General features: G+C 42.3%; 1 protein-coding gene across 1 annotated transcript in view; it reads left to right on the top strand.

Annotated features, from left to right (window-relative positions):
* Window positions 1-21,287, top strand: part of NKAIN3 (sodium/potassium transporting ATPase interacting 3) — an 817,448-nt gene that overhangs the window by 50,776 nt on the left and 745,385 nt on the right. The window lies entirely within an intron of this gene.

A 21,287-nucleotide genomic window follows, 5' to 3' on the forward strand; every position in this document is an offset into this window, starting at 1 on the left:
GCATGTTGCCCAGTGCTGTATCCAATTAATATATTATGCGTACGTATATGTAAAGCTGCTAATTATGAGAGGTGTTGTACTACTGCTTTGGGAGGGTTGCTATTAGGAAGAACCAATGTTTCGCCTTGCCCACAGCTCACTGTGCGCACTTTAGACCTCACATTTTGTATTTACTCATTCTTTCTGTTTAGATGCACATCTTGTGCCCACTAGAGACTATCAGCTTAAAGGCCTCCATTTTAATTTCTACCCATGGTCCCATTTGTTTAAAAGTGTCCCTGAAAATACAAAGACAACACTCTTGTTAATAAGTGTTCATGACTCACCTACTTTTTATGTACTACAATAATCTGCATTTGCCATTTCAGAATAGTTCAAGGGCAGGTGCCTACATTTCCAGTTTTATCAATCTCTATAATGTACACTGCTGCAACGATAGGCCATTCATACGTTACAAGCAAATCCATAAATCCGTTTTACCCAAAGGTCACATTGTATAAAGTTCCATCAGACTTCATACTGAATACTACGATATGCAAATGTAAAGCATGCTTTTTCCACTAGGAATTTGAATCAGAACTAGAGACACAAACATGTACACTAAATACTCTACTCTTCAGTTTCTTGATGAAACAACCAGGAGGGAAGCTTCATGCAGCAGATTTTTTTCCTTACTGAATAGAATGCAGTAAGGTAAAAAAAACCTTCTACTTTTACAACCACTTTAAAGGAGAAAATACATACACACACTATAATACCAAAAGTATTGGGGCGTCTGCCTTTACATGAACATGAACTTTAATGGCATCCCAGTCTTAGTCCGTAGTATTGAGGTGGCCCACCCTTTTCAGCTATAACAGCTTCAACTCTTCTGGGAAGACTGTCCACAAGGTTTAGGAGTGTGTCTATGTTTGACCATTCATCCAGAAGCACACTTGTGAGGTCAGGCACTGATGTGGACAAGAAGAACTGGCTCGCAGTCTCTGCTCTAATTCATCCCAAAGGTGTTCTATCTGGTTGAGGTCAGTCAAGTTCCTCCACCCCAAACTCACTCATCCATGTCTTTGTGGACCTTGCTTTGTGCACTGGTCCAAATCATTGTTAATTTTGGCAGCAAATTTCAATTTAGTTTTAGTCTTAGTCTTAGGACTAAAGTGGCATTTTAGTTTTAGTCCCATTTTAGTCTTCTGCAAGTGTTTTAGTTTTAGTCGTATTTAGTCGACTAAAACTCCAGTATATTTTAGTCGACTAAAACGCCCTACATTTTAGTCGACTAAAACTCATTTTAGTCATCTATAATCAAATGGGTGTAGTTCAATTGTAATTTGTAATGCATTATTTAAGCATTTCTCTACAATTTCCAAACTCATTATATACTACTGCTGGTCCTGGAGTGAAAAATCTAATATGTTATTATTTATGCTTTGAGCATGCACCAGTGTTAATTTTTGGCAGCAAATTTCGATTTAGTTTTAGTTATAGTCTTTTGACTAAAATGCCATTTTAGTTTTAGTCGTATTTTAGTCTTAAGACTAAAATGCCATTTTAGTTTTAGTCGTATTTTAGTCATCTGAATTGTGTTAGTCGACGAAAATGTTTTAGTCGGTTTTAGTCGACGAAATTAACACTGGTCCAAATCATTTGGTGGAGAGGGGGTTATGGTGTGGGGTTGTTTTTTAGAGGTTGGGCACATCAGTGCCTGATCTCACAAATGTGCTTCAGGAAGAGTGGTCACACATTCCATAACTCCTAAACCTTGTGGACGCATTTCCCAAAAGAGTTGAAGCTGTTATAGCTACAAAGGGTGGGCCAACTCAATATTGAACCCTATGGACTAAGACGGGGATGCCTTCAAAGTTCATGTGTGTGAAAGAAAGTGTCCCAATACTTTTGGTAATATAGTGTATCATTAACTCCCCAGCTGGAGAGCTTAAAAGGATGGAGGGGGGGGGGGGGCTGGGGGTGGGGTGGGTAGAAGACAAGTAGAATTAAAGATGGGTGGGGTGGGGGAAGTTACACGAAAGATGCATATGATGCAAATTGTAATGATATTCTACATATATAAGGCCTCTTGCACACTGTAGCTTGAGGAAACTCAGCACAGCGTTTTGTTTTTTTTACTGATCTAAAATGCAGCTCACTGTTTTTAATGTGCTGTACACACAGGCGAGTAAATAAAAAATAAATCTGTGTTCTCGGTCAGTATTTTGCTACGGTTCGCCAAATGCGCGCATATGAGCATAAATGTAATGAATTTTCCCTAGGAATGTATCGTGCGCACAAATCCGTGAACATGCAAATACACACATAAATACGTGCGAATGCACGGAAACCAAACACTTGAAATTACGTCCAAAAAAAAGGAGATGCTCAAACATCAGTACCGTGTGCAAGAGGCCTAAAACAGTGTTCTTTACAATTCCACAATGTATACAGTATTGGAACCCCATGCTTTAGCTGTAATGTCCCATTTGGGAGATTTATTTTAACTTTCTGTTTACAGTGCAGCTGTGAGTGAATAGAAACACCTGACAGATGTTATAACCTTTCACCTCTCTACTATAAAATTGTTTTATTGCGGGCTTTATCCCTGGAGGGGAGATTTCCTTTTCCATGATCACTGTCAATAAGACTGGAAGTAAGAGCATATCTTCCTATTGGGGACATATCACATAAGTGATAACATCACTGTCCAGAATTGCATAATCAATTTTCTGATGGCTGAATAGTAGAGTTGCAATAGCAATGAATTGAAACTTAACTTTCATGGGCCTAGCTACATAAACTACTAGAATAGAGTTCTACAAAAGTACAGTTGCTTTACTAATTAGTGTCTGTATTTATTTGGTTGTAAAAAGTTGTAAACAAAATTACAATAAAGTGGTTGTAAATCTCATTCATGAAACTTGAGCTAATCACATCTGTAGTGTTTAAATATCTCTCTCTAAAGCTCTAAGTGTCGTTTCTCTCTGGTGCTTCATTCCTCTATTATCAGAATGAGTCACTTCTGACAAGTTCTTTGACACAAGACATGAGATAACATGAGCTAAAAGTTTTTGTTGGGGAGGGTGCTTAGAGAGAGATAAGCAGGGAGCTTGTCTATTCAGAATACATCTCTGCATGTTCTTTTGTTCCTCTGCCTATGTGGAGGAGGGGGTGTGTCCCTTTTCCCCAACCAGCCCTCACACAGTGTAAGTCCAGTCTCCCCACCCACCCCTTTGTACTGCTGAACGATGAAGAGCGATTTTTAACACGATCTGCACTTTTCAAAGGGTGTATAATGTGGAAGACAGCAGATATAGTTATGAAGGAGGATTTGTTTAATCTCTGTGTAACATCTGAGGCTGTTCACTTTACTGGGTATATGCAAGGGTTTACAACGACTTCAAAGAAGAACTGTGGTCTCCCATTTTGCATGTGTTGCAGCACTTAATGTATAACTAAAGGCAAACATTTTTTTTTTTTTTTTTTGGTTTGGATAAAACTAGGAGGGATTAGAACACCATATCAATTTTTTTGCTGTCTATGTCCCCATTAGGGAGATTCACCCTCTCTAAATGTCCTGGTGCCTGTTAACACACCGAAAATGGAAGAAAAAGAAAATTCCAAATTTTAGTGGTCACCAGAACAGGAATAGAGGGGAAATCTTCCAACAGGAAAATTTTGGTTAGTGAACCTCTTGACTACCATGGATTTCCTCTCCCTTCCTATTTTGGCTATGGGACAGGAAGTGAAGGGTAATCTCCCCAATGGGACACAGATGACATAAAACCTTGGCAGGGATTATACCACTCCCTTTTTCAATGCAAAAAAGGATATATTTTTTGCTTTTAGATCTAATTTAATTTTAAGCACATAAAAAAAAAATCCTCATAGTCCCTCTGCAATGTCTCACAAATACATGTTCTGCCAGTGAAGTCCACCTAAAGCAGCTTCCAGTGTGGCAGCAATACTGCACTGCTTCTAAAATTAAGAGCAGAGTTGTCAATTTCATGTAGGCTATGCCTGCCGTACTATAATAAGATGAGAAGATGTTGTAGGGGGTGTGGCTATCAGCATTATCAATGCTGATTCGAAAGCCTGTAGTTTATCACCACCTAGCCACACCTTTTTTTGGCCCCACTGCTTTCTGGATTGATAGCACTGCCTCTGTTGCTGAAACCGTCCCACTGTGAGCTGCAATGTCTGGTAGGGGGAGTGTGTGAGACACAAATGAGGGAGGATTTGGCTCCGGGAAGATAAAGGAAGTTTTTTGTTTACTATATGAGGCTTGTGTGTGGGGAGGTGCAGCATGGTGCGGCGGCAGTAAACACTCATAGACTAGATATAACAACAGAACTATATTGTAGTAAAGTCCAAGCAAACACAACTACCTGGTGGGGAGATGACCCGACCGGGTGCACTCACAAAGTGTTGCAGAGAACAGAGTAGCTGCAGGTTTCAGATGTTCCGACAGTGTTGTCTTGAGGGATAGAATGAGGCTTGGCCAGTCTATGCTCAAACCGGGGAGTATTCCAGGAAGGCTAGTGTGTCCCTGATCTTTCCACACTCGTCAGGAACCTCTCCCGAACACTATTACTGTCCCTGTTTGACAGATGACCTGTCCCTAAACTACACACACGTGGAATGTGCATTAAGCCTGGAAGCCGGGGCCCTAAATAGGCTCTGCCTGACCCAAGATAGCTGTAAGTGTCACATGGCGCTGCAGCATCCAATCAGATAACTTGCCCTGTAAACCCAGGAAACCATGAAGTAAACTTGTTCCTCTTGACTTCCCCTCCAACTGCAATGCTGCTGTGGTCAGGCACAACCTACAGTGGAGAAAATAGACTCCACCTGCCTACATGAGCATCACAGTAGTAGTGGATTTGCGACTTATTGGATTGCCTAATGGGAGTCTTTAGATATACTTTATGGGTCTGTACACACTTGCATTGCGGTAATGTGTGCTAAACATGCATTGCCACAACACATAACAATGCCCCCACTGCTTGTGCAATGTGCTGTGGTGCTATTTATTGTAAATGGTACCCAACAGACATCACAGCACACCACAATGCATATACTATTCATGTGTTGTGGTGCAATGGCAGCCTATTAATGGCCTGCCTTAACATGATGCATGTTATTGCGTGTACAATAACACCTTGCAGCAGAACGCTTGGGAATGGGCCATTAATTAGCTTAATTCATTTTTATCATTTATATTTTTTTTAATAAACTACTTGTTTTCACTGTGCTTTCTTTTTTTTTTTTTTTTTTTCCAAAAAGTGTGCTTTCTTCCCTTGTTATGTTTCGGTGTTGTTAATCTTCTCCAATCTCTCTTTAAGCTCCAGGAGATTTACCCTTCCTGACCAGGCCATTTTTTGCGATACAGCACTGCATTTATCTTTAACTGAAAACTGCGCCGTCATACGACGCTGTACCCAAATAAAATAGATGTCCTTTTTTTCCCAGGAATAGAGCTTTCTTTTGGCGGTATTTGAACACCTCATAACTGGTTTACAGTCATGTTGGAACAGGAAGGGACCATCCCCAAACTGTTCCCGCAAATTTGGGAGCATGAAATTGTCCAAAATGTCTTGGTATGCTGTCACTTTAAGAGTTCCCTTCACTGGAACTAAGGGGCCAAGCCCAACCCCTGAAAAACAACCCCACACCCTAATCCCCCTCCACCAAATGATTTAGACCAGTGCACAAAGCAAGGTCTATAAAGACATGGATGAGCGAGTTTGGAGTGGAGGAACTAGACTGGTCTGCACAGAGTCCTGACCTGAACCCGATAGAATACCTTCAAGATGAACTAGAGTGGAGGATGCGAGCGAGGCCTTCTAATCCAACATCAGTGCCTGACCTCACAAATGCGCTTCTGGAAGAATGGTCAAACATTCCCATAGACACACTCCTAAACCTTGTGGACAGCAATCCCAGAAGAGTTGAAGCTGTTATAGCTGCAAAGGGTGGGCCAACTTAATATCGAACCCTACAGACTAAGACTGGGATGCATTTGTAAAGGCAGGTGTCCCAATACTTTTGGTAATATAGTGTATGTTGAAATGGACACTTATATTCTCCACTGGAAGCCAGAGTCAAAGAGTGACACCGCAAAACCACAATTTGAAGACAGGAATTGAGCGTTGTCTGGAGCATTAAGCATTATTTTTTGAAAATTACAGATTTAAAAATATTAAAAATTACTTTGAAAATTACATTACTATGTTAAAGCTTGCATGAGATTTTAGCGACTAGTTTTGCATACACTTAAAGAATCACATAACTCCAGCACTATGGTTTCAACCAGCTCCCCTGTGATCCATGCCTCCCTCTTGCATAGTGATAAATAAAGTATGAAGCCTACACATTACTGCATGTCTTATGCCTATCTGACTCACTGATGGATTACTTTATACTAGCAATGAACCTTCACTCACCTGCTCTTACAGCTAAAAGCTGTTAGCTTTAATCTCATATTTAAAAGTGGAATATACTTGAAGGTTAACACTCCTGCTACAGTGGATACAGATCGAGTAATAGAAGGGTTGAAATGCTTTACCTTTGTTGGAGAATATTCTGCTCCAGGTTCTCTTAAGTCTCAAGGCCTAGGTTCCTGGTAATGTCAACTGTTTAGAAGCGAAGGATTAAAGGATATCTAAACCTGGGAAATAAAATGTAATATATTGCAGCCTAACAGTTCTTAGATGTGATGGTTATATTGTTTTTCTTATTTCAGGCTTAGTACATTTTCTGCAAATACAAAATATATCTGTTGATCTTACCAGTAATGCAGTGTCCTTGTAACTTCCTGTGAATGGAAATAAAATCTCAAATAATGTTATCTGCTTTCCAAGCTATCTTCTGTAAACTACAAATCCCCCCCCCCCTTCCCCCATGTAATGAGATAAAAAGGGGAGAAGATTTTAGTGAAAGTCAAGAGAACAGCCTAGGGTGGCAACACTGCGTTTCCTTATATACACATTTCTTGGAATTGATAAAGATTGGCGCAGACAGATTTTGCGAAAGTTTCTCTCATGTGTTCTACAAGTGGTGCAGCATGCGGTAAATTCATATACCTCTCTAGAACTTGTACTTTAATTTGGCACATGCTGCACCACTTTTATAATGCACACGAGACATTTTCACAAAGAATGACTGATTGGATTCTGCCACCCCATGTGACTGTATGCCAAAAGGGTGTTGGTCCTAGTTAGCTTCACTTTCCTAAGATACAAATTGTCAGTATTTTATTCTGAATTTGGCGCATTCAATGTGCCACAATGTAGAAGTGTTGCATTCAATGCGCCACAAGTGGCGCATTTTAGAACTACCCAAATTTGATGCGAATTTGGAGTCACTGTCAGAACCAGAAGAGTCGCAGATGCTTCATAAATTTTGGCACCATACATTACCAAGAGGGATTACTGCCAGAAAAGTGACAGCAGAAGTCCCCCCATAGAGTAAGTGTTGTCACCATAGGACAAGAAGTATATTACTTCTTAAGGAAAGAAATCTGAAAATGAATGCAGCCTCAACATCCAACGTCTGGTAATCTACAATATTTTACATTTTTGTTTTTGGGTTTTAAAACAATTTAAAGTTCAGATTGGATGTTTCTCACCTGAGATCATATGGCCAAGTGCCTTGACCCTAACACACAGCAAGGACAGAAGGACGCCTAGGCACACAATTTCTCCAGAAACAGTGCTATAATTAATTCTACAACTTTTTATTTATCAATCTTAGGAAACCTGTTATATCCATTTTTGGATAAGGGATTGCTTTAATAAAAAGTCTGTCTGCTAATGTGACATAATGCTTTCTCAGTTCCAATTCTGAGACTCTGGAATATCATCCAATATGCATTTTATGTAGAGCAGTATGCATTGCAGCACCATAAAAAGAGGTAACCATTTATTTTCAGTATAAAGCTAAAGTAAACAGCATACAGCACATCATGATAGTAATAAAGGCAGCACAAACCTGACCAATATCCTGGTACTTTTACTAGTTATACCAGAAACAGGGTTCAACTGGCCAAAAAATAGTAGATTTTCAAACAAACGATTGTATGAATATTTGTCCAAACATTTGTACAAAAATGATTAGTACATTTAGTGACTTAACAAATGTTGTTCAAAATGTCATTTGCTTTTAAGATATGATTTTGTAATGAATGCTTTTCCCGAACAAAAACCTTATTCACTCATTTAGTGCCGGTTCACACTATTGCGATGCAGGAACACTGCGAATCTACTGCGTGTTCCCGCATCGCATCCGCAAGGTTAACAACACCCCCAGATCAGATCTTATATCGCAGTGCGATCTGACAGTTTGCACAGGAATGGGATCGCACTGGTGTGAACCATCATGCGATCCGATTCTGCTACGGACCAAAAACAGGGTCCTGTGCAAGTTCACTGCGATTGCAGTGCAAATTCAGCCATACAAACTGTATGGCTGAATTCGCACCGCACAGACATGTGATTTTAGGAGCAGTGCGCTCTGAATCACATGCGATGTCTGCCATCGCAATAGTGTGAACCAGCACTTATACTTCTGTTACTTCTGTTACCCTCTTAAGAGCATTCCATGTTGAATTGCACTTCAGAGGGCATATAGTAGGCAGGAAGGAGGTTTTACCACTTGTTTTAACCCCTAAAAACCAGCAATAAGCATAAGCAAGGCCTTAGAAATTAGTTTATTTGAGAAAAAGTTTCCATCATGGTCCTTCAAATTTTCTTATTGCTACAGTCGAAAATAAATGTCGATTTGACCCCACTAACAATTCGAAAATCAAAGGAATGTTCTTAAAACAAACATTTTGAATAAAATACTGCTAGTGCCTGGCCAGAGAGGGTAGAGAGGCCAAGGCAAAAAAGCATATTTGCTCAATTAGAGGACGCCTACATTTTCTTTTACAGCATATCAAATAAAAAAAAGCTCACTATCCCTTACAGTATGATTCAATGGTTGGTTGCACATTCTTATCATCTGCTGCCCTTCTTTCTGCAGCTTGAGGAAGATGAACTTCACAGGATGGGACAGGTATTGATGGCTTCTAATTGACAGCTGCTTGTTACAGATCATTAGCTGGTGATACCTGCCCTGTCTTGTGAAACACTTTCTGATGTGGCTGTGGAGAACAGGAGCCAGAGTAGATTAGGAGATTTCTTGGCTGCCCACAACATAATAAAGTAGTAAGGAACTAGGAGGCTTTTACAAGACAGAAGGTGGCAGAAGGGCTCAAAAATAGGACAGAGATTTATTTAAACCGTCTATGTTAAATATATTACATAACCCAACATTACCCACCTTGTGCTGCATCAAAGATAGTCATATCACGCCTTCAAACTTTGTTTTTTTTATAAACGTTAAAAAAAAAAAACACTAGGGAGAATTTAGATGTAGAAACCAGGTTTCGAGGGGCGCATGCGCAAAGCCGATCGAGGCGGACATGCCTGATTAGAGCTCCGCACCTCATGGCCATTCGTGACCACTTCTAGCCAGAACCCAGCACCCTTTCTCACTCCTGCCGCCTCCCCTAGCTGCGGAGACTCACCCAGAACCAGCACGATGGTGTATGGCGGTGCCAAACATAAAACCAAGCCAAAATCTACCTGAGAAGTACTAGTCTGGGCCTTGTCCAAGATGGCGGTGGCCTCCTTATCCCAGCACAGCATGTCTCAACTACACAGGCTGATACAGCAGAAGCAGAGGGTTAATTTGACACAGATTTTCGAATCACTCCCCCTAGCCTTCCACACTGATATCTCCCCACCAGACTTGATCCACCATTTTAAGTGGATGCTCACTAAAGCCCTCACACAAACTTCTGACCACATTACAGACAGACTGTCGCAGGAAAATTGCAAACTTGGCCACCGCACTGCAGCCCTAGAACCGGGGGTGGATGAATTTGAGTTAGGGACAGGTAATCACACTGAAGAGTTTGAAGCCCTTCATGAGGAAAACATCACACTACAAACGGGTCTCAAGGATTTTGAGAACAGAGCACGCTGCTCTAACCTTCACATTCGTGGACTCCCTGAGTCAATCATAGACTCCCAATTAACCATAACTGCATTGTTTCAGTAGCTGGCCCTCTCTATCCCCTTTAAACACCTGGAAATGGACAGAGTTTACAGAGCCTTGGCCCCAAAATGACCAGAGGGTCCCCCTTGGGATATTATTGCCAAGCTCCATTCCTTTCATTCAAAAGAACAGCTTAAGACAGCTGCCCGGAATAAGGACATTCTTATCTTTCAAGGCCAAACCTATCAGATGTTCCAGGATCTCTCCCCGCTAACTATATCCAAGTAACGCTCCACAAAACCCCATCTGCAAGCTCTCCAGCAACATCACATAACGTACAGATGGGGCTTCCCCTTTTCAGTCAGCTTTACATTCCAAGGAGCCCACTAAACTTGCAGATCTGTGGAAGACCTCCAGTCTACCCTACGTGACCTTCATCTGCTCCCCACTGACTCCATACCAGAAGGCTCCCAACGATGCTCTGCGTCCTGCTCTCCACGCCCTGCTCTCCGCTGAAGCTTCACTCCTCTCCAGGATCCAAGAACCACTCAAGCACCAATAGGCCTGGCTGCTACAACTCAGTCACCGGCCCTGCTCAAGAGGACTCTAAGGACTGAACATCTCCCCTACACACAATGAGCTTCCTCTTCTTTGCACCCTCCTCTTCTCCTCTTCTTTGCACCCGCTTACACAGTTACCCTGAGTGACCAGAGAAAACATCTCCCGTGTTTCTCATTTCTTTGACTTACAAGCCCCTATTGATACTGGCCAGCCAGTCAACGATTTGATATTCACCCATACCTCGGCACTTTGTCTCTCCAAAGAGCAACACCCTATTAGGGTCTCGATCCTGTTTACTAAAACCAGTCCCTCTCTCCCTAATCTTCCTGCAACCCTCCCCTCTCCCATCCCCTCCCCACCCTATCCCCATTTTGTCCATCCCCCCTCCTATGCCCTATCCTTATTTCAAGTTTGTACTCTCACTTTGCTGGCCCCCTATGGACCCCAGGAGCACCTCCCCCAACTGCCTACCTGGTTCTCCCCCCCCCCCTATTTGGTGACCTCCATCTATAGTCTATTGTTTGTATAGATGGATGGGCTTTTTCCCCTATTCCCCTTTCTTTATTACAAGTCAACATCTGCTCCTGGTACCCATAGAGGCCTCACGCCTCCACATTAAGTAGTCTTTGTACTAAACAATCTTTTAATGACTCTTAGGCCTTTATCATACTGAAAGATATTTTTTGTACAAACATTGTTGCTCCTAAAACTGCGATTCTTCATGTTTTTAATCAGTTGTTCACCTGACCTGACATTCCCCCCCCCCCCTTAGACGAGCTAGTCTTCATTTATTAACCACTTCTGGACCAGAAGGTTTTCCCCCTTAATGACCAGGCCATTTTTTGCGATACGGCACTGCGTTACTTTAACTGATAATTGTGCAGTCGTACGACGCTGTACCCAAATTAATACTATGACACTGGCAAAGAAAGGGTTAACACCAGGGGCGATCAAAGGGTTAAATGTGTCCCCAGTGGGTGCTTGCTGTGGGGGAGGGGGGATGTATTTACTGAATGAACACAGGGACCTGTGTTGCTAAATAAGAGGAACACAAGATCTATGTTTTCATTACTGACAGAACAGTGGTCTGCCATGTTTACAGCGGCAGACCGCCGTTCTGCCTCCACGGGGAGAGATCGCGGGTGCCTGGCAGAGATCAAAGACCCAGCAGGATGCTATCTGTTTCTCACAGGCACCATTTTAGATGGCGAGATCACAATTGTTTTCTGCTCCCTTTAAAAATTGGATTCCCTTCCTCTCCCATTTACTAGCGATCATTGATACTCACAAAAGGGGCACTCTACTAGTTTGTGGGAACTCCAATCAAGTTCTATACCCATTCTTGGACAAATCTCCCCTCTCCCCTCTTCCCACTGTAACTGGTTATCATTTCAACAACTTCTAAACTGCCACTCCCTATTGGACTCATGGCGATAATGCAACCCGGCCAGGCGTCAATTCACACACTACACATATCCACATAAACTATACTCACGTATTAACCACATACTCCTCACAATAGGCTCTTCCCCTTTGCTTCTTACCTCCACTATACTTCCAATTACTTGGTCAGACAATAGTACTGTCCTTATCACCTTGTCCTCTCTAATTCCTAATCCCAATATTCTATCTTGGTGGGTAAGCGATTCTGTCTTTGCACACCCCGTACACTGCTTAGAATTAGAACGAGCACTCAAGGTCTAATTCTCACACAACCTATGGGAAGCTCATAAACCTGTAATAAGAGGGGTTTGTATTAGCCAAGCTTCCTACCTTTGCATAGAGAAACGCATACTCCATAAACAGCTTAAGAAAGCGTTCTATAAAGCATCAGCTGCATTCCAAGAACAACCAACCAAGACCTCTAGAGGGAAGCTCGACAAAGCCCGGTTGGAACTTGATCTGTTCCTTACTGAATCCACTAAAAAATCTTCATGCAAGTCCAAAAACAAGTTTTATATGAAGGCTAACAAGCCCGACACTTTCTTAGCCCTCGCCCTTCGTAAGGCAGACCATGCACCTAAGCCCATAAGCCTGAAACTCTCCAAGGACACCTATTCAATCAATCCTTATGTGAATTCAGCCATAGACTAAATTACCTATATTCTGCTTCAGGCATATTCGACCAGGCCAAAGCATGAACCCATTTTTCTCAAATCAAACTCCCAACGCTTTCAACTGCTTGTAATGAGAACCTTGACAAACCCATCAGATCCACTAAAGTCCTCACAGCGATCAAAGCCCTTAAACCTCACAAACGTCCAGGCTCAGATGGCCTATTAGCCACCTACTACAAAAAATGTGCCGTTCTTCTCACCCCCTCACTAGTTTGGGCACTTAATTCCATTTTAGAGGGCCATTCATTCCGGACCGAAATTTTGACAGCAATCATATCTATGATCCCCAAACCTCTCCCTGATGATACCATGTGGTCCAATTATCGGCCCATTTCAGTCCTGAACCTCGAAAAAATCTTAGTTAAAATCCTCTCATGCCACTTCAACTTAGTCATTGGTTCTCTGATCCACAGAGACCAGGTTGGCTTTATCCTTTCCCGCCAAGATGGCGACAACATCCGTCGCGCTATACTCTTGGTTCATGCAGTTTGTATTCGCCAAATCCCCTCATATTTCCTCTCCCTGTTCATTTGTAAGGCCTTTGAAGTCTCTTTGCCTTATCTGCAGTTTGAACTATGACGGTGGGGCTTTGGTACACACTTTCTAAGCTGGGTCTCCTCCCTCTATGCCGATCCCAAAGCTTATGTTCAATATGCCAGATATAGATCGGACCTCTCCTCCATTGCAAGAGGTACCCGGCAAGGATGTCCATTCTCACGCATGCTCTTTGCATTAGCAATAGAGCCCTTAGCTCACCTGATCCAGAACAACCCTGACATAAATGGCATTGAGTTGGGGAGTACCAGCCATAAGCTTTGTCTCTTCGCGGATGACGTCCTGGTTTTCATGACGTCTCCGCTAATATCTGCTCCTAACCTACTCCACATCTTGAATCAATTTGGCCATATCTCATGTCTGGAAGTCAACCCCCACAAATCAACAGCACTTAATGTTTTACTACCACCTACCCTTTTAAATCAGCTACGTGATGTACTACCATTTTCCTGGTCCACACACCATATCCCTTTCCTAGGAGTCAAGCTCACAGCTAATACCTCAGACTTATATTCTGCAAATTACCCCCTGTAAGATTCTGGTACCTCCAGTACCCTTAATCACCACTTTCTCTGTAATGTGTCCCACCTTTCTCTTCAGGTGGTACGCATATACCTTTAAGAACGATGATGTCACTGCTGAGCGCCGCAGAGCGGCTATTTCAACCGCCGGCGGTCTCACTCACATTGTTCGTTCAACCACATGGTTGGTTCGATCAAGCCATGCCTGAAGCAGCCATACCTGATGTTACTCGCTCATGTATCTCGCTACCTGGACTTGTTTCACTCACTGATCTTGTATCTCGCTACCCGATCACTCTTGGAATACTGCTTCTACTTATGGCTATCTCACCCTGCTTTCCTGCCTTGTTATCCACATGCTTTCAAGCCTGTCTCTCGATCGGAACCTCCAGCTATTCCCTTTACCTGGAGCAGACCGGAACCTCGCTACTGATCCCTGTATCTCGCTACCGGATCATTCCTTATCTACTGGACCTCTCTAAACTACTAACATTACAAATGATAAGTACCCCGCAGGTGAACCCTCCATAACCTTATTGCACTATCTACCTATGCACATTAAGGACTGTTACTACCTATCCATACTATCCTATCATCTGCACTGTTACATAGATTGCTAGCTCTTGAGCCTACTACCATCTATCATCTGCACTGCTGCATAGATTGCTAGCTCTCCTGTCTACTACTATCTATCCTTGCACTGGGTTAGTCTATCCTGTATTTGTCATCTGCTGTCCTCACCACCTGTTAGCATACTCGATACTAACCTATCTGCATTCCTAAATACCATCTTGAACTCTCCTATACAAACCTATCAAGTGATTACCATCCTTGTCACTGTTCACACCTGTCCCTTCAGCACATCACCTTCATACTATCATATACATCCTATCACTCCAGGAACATCTCATTGAGTGTGTATATATCTGTATGTTGAAGCTGACAGGCCCACGGTGATGAGTCCTGGAGAGTTGGATCTGGTATTCAACACATCTCTACATGACTACTGAGTGGAGATTTTGCAGCTGCAAATCCAGCCTATACTAAAAACGCAGGAGCGTTACACCCCCCCCCCCTTGCTCTTCTCACTTTACCTCTCTCATGTCCACATGGTCTGCCCTACCCCTTTCCTGGCTAGGAGGAATCACGATCAATAAAATGTCCATCTTACCCAAAGCTTTATACGTTTTCTGCACTCTCCCAATCCCGGTCCCTGAACACTTCCTTTGCATCCTCCAAAGTCGAATCTCCATCTTTATATGGGTCAAATTGAAACCCCGTGTTCCTAAGGGCATACTATACGCCCCAAGACTGAGAGGAGGTCTCAAGTTGCCCAATCTTCAGGCTTATTATTATGCGGCCCAGTTAGCCCAACTCCTCAAATATCATGCCACCAAAGAAGTTCCCTTGTGGGTAGCCTTAGAGTATGTTGATTGTGATCCCCTGTCAGCGGCCAACCTTTTATGGTTAGCCCCAATTCACCGGCGCTAACCCAATAACGCGCCATTTACTCTCTATCTGGGATAGGCTTAAAACACGTTACGGTCTACAATCTAGCCATAAACCAATGCTTTCTTTCCCCCCTAATCCAGCATTCTACCTGGCATGGACGTTTCCCTCCTCCTTCTCGGCATGGTCCTCTGCTGGTTTAATCCATGCTCATAGGTTTTTCTTACCTGCCAAAATAATTTCATTCCCATCTTTACGTGAGACCTATAACATTCCCTCCTCAGAACTCTTTAGTTGTATCCAAATTAATTACTGACCCCTCTGATTCTCTCTGCCTCCTCTGCTCCCCACTTATCCCTCTTTGAGCGCACTTGTAAATCAGACCCCCATAGGAGAGGTCTTGTTTCTGGCCTGTCTAGACATTAAATAGAGCCAGCAAACACTGGCACCCCCTCCTATGTTTCTAAATGGAAGAGGGACCGTGGCCTCACTCTAGATCCCGTTGACTGGTCTCATATATGGGAAGCCACCAGCTTCACAAAACATTGTGGCCTTAGAAACTAACTACAAAGTTCTCACGAGGTGGTACTTGGTCCCTGCCAATATGTCCAAATTATCATCTCAATACTCATCACTTTGCTTCTGAGGCTGCAATTCAGTAGGCACTCACTTACACATATGGTAGAATTGCCCAGTGGTGCAAACCTTTTGGTCTGACATTTTCCTCATCCTTTCAAAACTTTTTGATACCCACATTACCCCAGACCCTACTGTGGCACTTCTTAATATGAAACCACCAGTCCTTACGACAATTCAAATTAGGCTTTCAGGTAACCACAGCAGCCAAAAAATAGTAGAAACAGAAATGAGTACTACCTCTTCTCCTCCAGGGAACTGTGTCAGTATCATTGTCCAGAGAGAGGCAAGGGCCAGGGAAGGCAAATTTGTTACATTTTAATTATTTTTTCAACATTATTATTTCATTGATAATCATGTAACTAATATATTTAAATATAATTACAATTAGAACACTTTTTGTTCAAAATCATATAATTAGTTAATTGTTATTTACCTGTGTGTAGTCAGGTGTTTCAAGTTACCGTAGTATAATTACAGCTGTATCTGAAAGATCTAACTACTGTTGAGTCAGTATCATGGCATAACCTACATCAAAAAATCAAAAGAACCCTCTAAGCAACTCCATGGAAAGGTGACTGAAGAACACAGTCAGGGGATGGATACAAGACATTTCCAAATTACTGAATATCCTTTGGAGTACAGTTAAACCAATCTTAAGAAATGAAAATAGAATGGCACAGCTATAAATCTGCAAAGAACAGGCCATCCACCAAAAACTGACAACCAAGGTCAATTCACTAAAAACTGACTTGAAGTGGGTATATACTTATGTAATCAGTTATTTTGTGTTTTCTTTTCCCTTTGTTTCACTTTGCAAAGATCTGTTTTCACTTTGACATTAAGGAGTATATTTATTTTAAATGTTGTTTAAAAAAAAAAAAAATATCTACTGCGATTTAATGTTCCATGACAATAAAACATTGAAAACACCCTGGAGGTTGAATCATTTTTATAGGCACTGTATATGAATGCTGAATATAAAGCAGGACAGGGAACGTTGAAGAACAAGCTGGCTGCCATCAAATATCTGTGCCAATCCTTGGTTGAATCGAGTGTTTAGACCTATGGAGCGTGATGGGTGTCAGCTTGCTGGGGAAATTAGTGATCAGATAAGGTTTTCTACATTGTATGCTTACTGAGCCTAAGCTGATGGTGGGTGCCATAAGGACATTAATATTAGATTGTCACCAATCCACCTGAAAATTACCATTTCTATGGTCACTTGATGCTTCTGTAGACCCTGTATTTATGTGTATGCCATACAGCGCCTTTAGCTTCAGAACAGTAGGTCTTGGTCTAGGTCGGTGTTTTGATGTGGGTTGTTTGCAGTCTTGGGTTCAGAAGAAAGCAATCAATGACTTCTTGGTTATCCGTTCAGCAAGTGTTCTGAACCCAAAACTGCAAATAACCCACAGCAAAACACAACTCATCACAATACACTGACCTACTGTCCTCAAGCTTTAGGTCCTGTGTGACTTACACACAAATACAGGGTCTGCGTCTGCATATTGTCTTTATCAGTCTGTAAGCCGCCTTCCCACACCACACTGCTGGTTGTACTATTTGTCTATAGCAAAGAAAATCAATAGACAGAAAAGCCTACAGGTAGCGAAGGAAGAATGCTGCCATGGTAACCAGGTAGCAGACAATTTTCCATCTTGCAGCATCCTCTGTCTGAAGAAGTATCACTGCTACTATGCATCCTTCTAGCAATTACAAATTGCTGCTGGAGAACTTGAGAGGAGGAAAGAGCCTCTGGGGGATCAGATCTTGCCCAAAGGGTATAATTACCATACTAGTAAATTTGTGGAAATACAAGGTAGTGTATAATTCCATCAGTAAAATTGTCTTTGTGTTTCTGTTTCTTTAGATGCTGTTTTATATACAGTGTTGTAATATCTTGTAGTCCAATACTATGGAAACAAACTTCAGAGCGATGCAAGGCTCTATTCATCTCTACTGTGGATGTGCATTGATTTGAAGCAGGATTACTGGCTAAGCTCAGATCACTAATTTTTACCACCAGATGATGAAGCTAAGCAGCCGTTTTATCAAAGATGAAAGCCACGGTTACATGATATATTTTCTTGGTGAAATGTTCTTGCTACATCCTCTGCTCGATGTGATTTAAAAGGATTTTCTTATCATCACTATTTTTTGATATTGTAGTATGTTAGACAAGCAAGAATAGATGTTCTGACAGTCAGTGTACAGTGACTGACATATATTGAGCGTGCTGGGGGTCCGATCACTTTCGGGAGCCAGCCAAGACAACCAGAAATAAAAGGTTTAGAAAGACAGTTATTCTGCCATCTAAGACAGCTGACAACTGATACTATAAAGTAAGTTCTACTAATTAAATCCAAAAAAATATTTGTCTAGATAGAAAGAAATAGCACTTAAATATTGCTAAATTTAAGCTGAAGCCTGTCTTTTATTTATTTCACACTGGCACTGAATACAGTGTACTTGTAGGCTATAATGTATTTTATTTTTTTATTTTTTTTTTTAATCTCTTTTTATTAATTTTTTATAATCAACAAATCGTACAAACATGAAAAAGTAAAATAACGGTCACAATATCAAAATCTATACTCTATACTCTAGGGTATAAAAAAGAAAATAATAAAATAAAATAATATAAATAAAATAATATTGTATTATAGAGAAAGATGTGCTCTGTCTTTGCTAGTACCTGAATACAGAGTGCGGGCTTGGAGCTGCGCTGAGCTGTTATGGTACCTATATTTTGCTAAAGGGGACAGGCTCAACTGGTATGGACAGCGGTAAAAATTACTAAGGAGACATGGACTCCCAGGATCAGTCCAAGCAGGTTTGGCCTGCACTTTTATTCAGAAAGCAGCAAACACTGTTTCAATGCAGGAGGACTTTGCACAGCAAGTCCATAGCATAATACTAACAAGGCATCTGCTTTTTTGAGCCTCTAACCAAAATCAGTTCAAATGTTGAGTAACCATTATTGGGTTCCCCAAAAACAAACAGGTAGCACTTGTATCTGTATAGTGTTCTGTCAGCACTCAGCCCTTTCACACAGCAGCAGGTGCCCATAGCAGAGTGGGAGTCCTGAGCATAAGTCAGCTTGAATATATAAATGCCTGTGGACAGGTGACACTAATAATGAGGTTTGGCTGCTTGGTACTGTAATAATTAGACCTATGAATGGGGGCTTATTTGCACCCAAAGCTTTAGAAAGCCTCTGGGTTCCAGGACCAGGAACTGAATCTATTAGATTTCTAAGATTCTGTTTTCTCCACATCAGCCATAAACCCTGGAACCCATCAAGAGGGGTAGATAAGAAACTTAGGTGACACAAAATTACCATCCTGCCATCCAATGCCCCAAAGTGTATAATTTTCCAATTTTAAAGCTAGTAAAGTGCAAAGCTTGGCCAGGGTCCTCTGCGTCCATGCACTTGGAGTTACCTTTCACTCGGGGTGTGCTCATTAATGCCCAGGACCAAGTGGAGACTGTGGTCATGTGACGAATTAAACATTAAGGCAGTTCCCTGGCTTAGAGATGAGCTTTCACTATGTAAAAATTCCTCTGAAAGGCGACTTGTCCCATGTCACTACACACTGTAACTTGTATGTTACATTAGGAAGGACGTGCTGACCCTGCGCCCACTGTATCAGTCCAGCATACCTCTGCTACCTCACTCTCAGTAACAGAATGGGGTAATGCCTTGCACATAGCGTGGACCTTATGCGTGCTCGTTATCTCCTTCTTTCCAGTACTAGGCCATAGATCTCCTTAACGCGAGTTCAGATCTAGTTGCCATTAGATACTGATTGCTACATTGATCCCCTCGCAACTGGAGAACCTGTCACCTTACTAGGTACCACACCTAATGACTGGTTGCTTGTAGCTTTAGCTGTTCCTTGACTTGATTAAACTACACTCCTCCTCCTTACCTTGCCAAGTTAACCCTTTTGTAACAGTGTTACTTCATAGCCGTAGTGCTTTTACAGACCTTTGTTCATTTGGTATATCAGACCCAACATGCACCCCTTTGAATTACTTCAGACCCGGCTCATAACGGGGAATGTAACTGTAGCACCACCCCCGCAGGAGCTGCTGATTATATTATTGGGTCTACACCCTGCCTAACAACCCAATCAAATTGGCTCGATCCCTCCTCAGGCACAACTGACCCAGAATAGGACTGGACTATCAAATAGATACACAGGTTGGAATACAATACTTCACTATGCAACAATACCTTGTTACCTTCTTGAATAGTAGTCCTTCTGGGTGACACAATGGAACAACGCACAAGATTGTAATTAACCAAACTTAGTTTACTATATATCAAATTGAATAGGGGAGATACAATACAATACAATACAAGTCCATAAAAGGTTATTTAAAACAGCTTTAAAAAGGTAAAAGAATACCCCCACACTCCTCCTGCATTAAGGCTAGACACAGTACCAGGTAGGTGGGCCTATCTGAGTCCCTCCCCCAGAGTTCTCTTCTTTCTTGTTGATCTTCGCTAGCAAGGTTATTGAATAGAGCTCATTTGTAATCCAGATTAGGAATAAAGATCAAGAGAGAGAAAACAACGAGCTGTTAGTTGTCACCGCAGGGTGTCTGCGTAACTGAGCAATAACTTCTGCGAGAGAGATAAGCCTCTGGCGACTCCTTTACAGACCTTATTGTTTGTCTATGAGTCTCCTGAGAGAGTATGGTGATAAACCCCGGGGTTTTATCACCTCCTGCTGCGCTACCGCTATCTGTAGATAAAACTGTCTCTTCAGCAGATAAAGTCAGTTATTGGGCATGTGCCCTCTCACCAACAGAAGTTTCTCCTTCGCGCGCTTCCACTGCGGTCTCAGTCCTTTGGCTATATGCCAGCCGCGCGGGGTCCTTCTGGCGGATGACTTCCGGTCTCGGCAAACAGCAGTATGACCTCCAGGAATGTGCCTCGTGCTTGAGATGGGACGGTTCCACGTCGTCCCTCCAGGCTAAAAGGCTCTGGCCCAATATCCAGTGTCAGTCCTTCACTCTCGCTCGCTGGTTCCTCAGAGTCCAGCGCAGAAAGGCCCCCCCTTCGCGCGCTTCTCTCTCCTTTAAATAACCTCCCCCATAGTGCCGTGCGGTGCAGCCGTGCACCCTGGATCTTGCAAAGCAGCCTGGGAGATGTAGTTTCTTCATCTTGTGAAAAGGAAGTCACAGCCCGGGAAATTCCATGCAGCTACCACTAGAGGGAGCCTAGTTCCTGGATCTTGCAAAGCAGCCTGGGAGATGTAGTTTCTTCATCTTGTGAAAAGGAAGTCACAGCCCGGGAAATTCCATGCAGCTACCACTAGAGGGAGCCTAGTTCCTGGATCTTGCAAAGCAGCCTGGGAGATGTAGTTTCTTCATCTTGTGAAAAGGAAGTCACAGCCCGGGAAAT

Source organism: Pelophylax lessonae (assembly GCF_965119305.1).
Source record: "Pelophylax lessonae genome assembly, chromosome: 5".
Classification (NCBI taxonomy): Eukaryota; Metazoa; Chordata; class Amphibia; order Anura; family Ranidae; genus Pelophylax; species Pelophylax lessonae.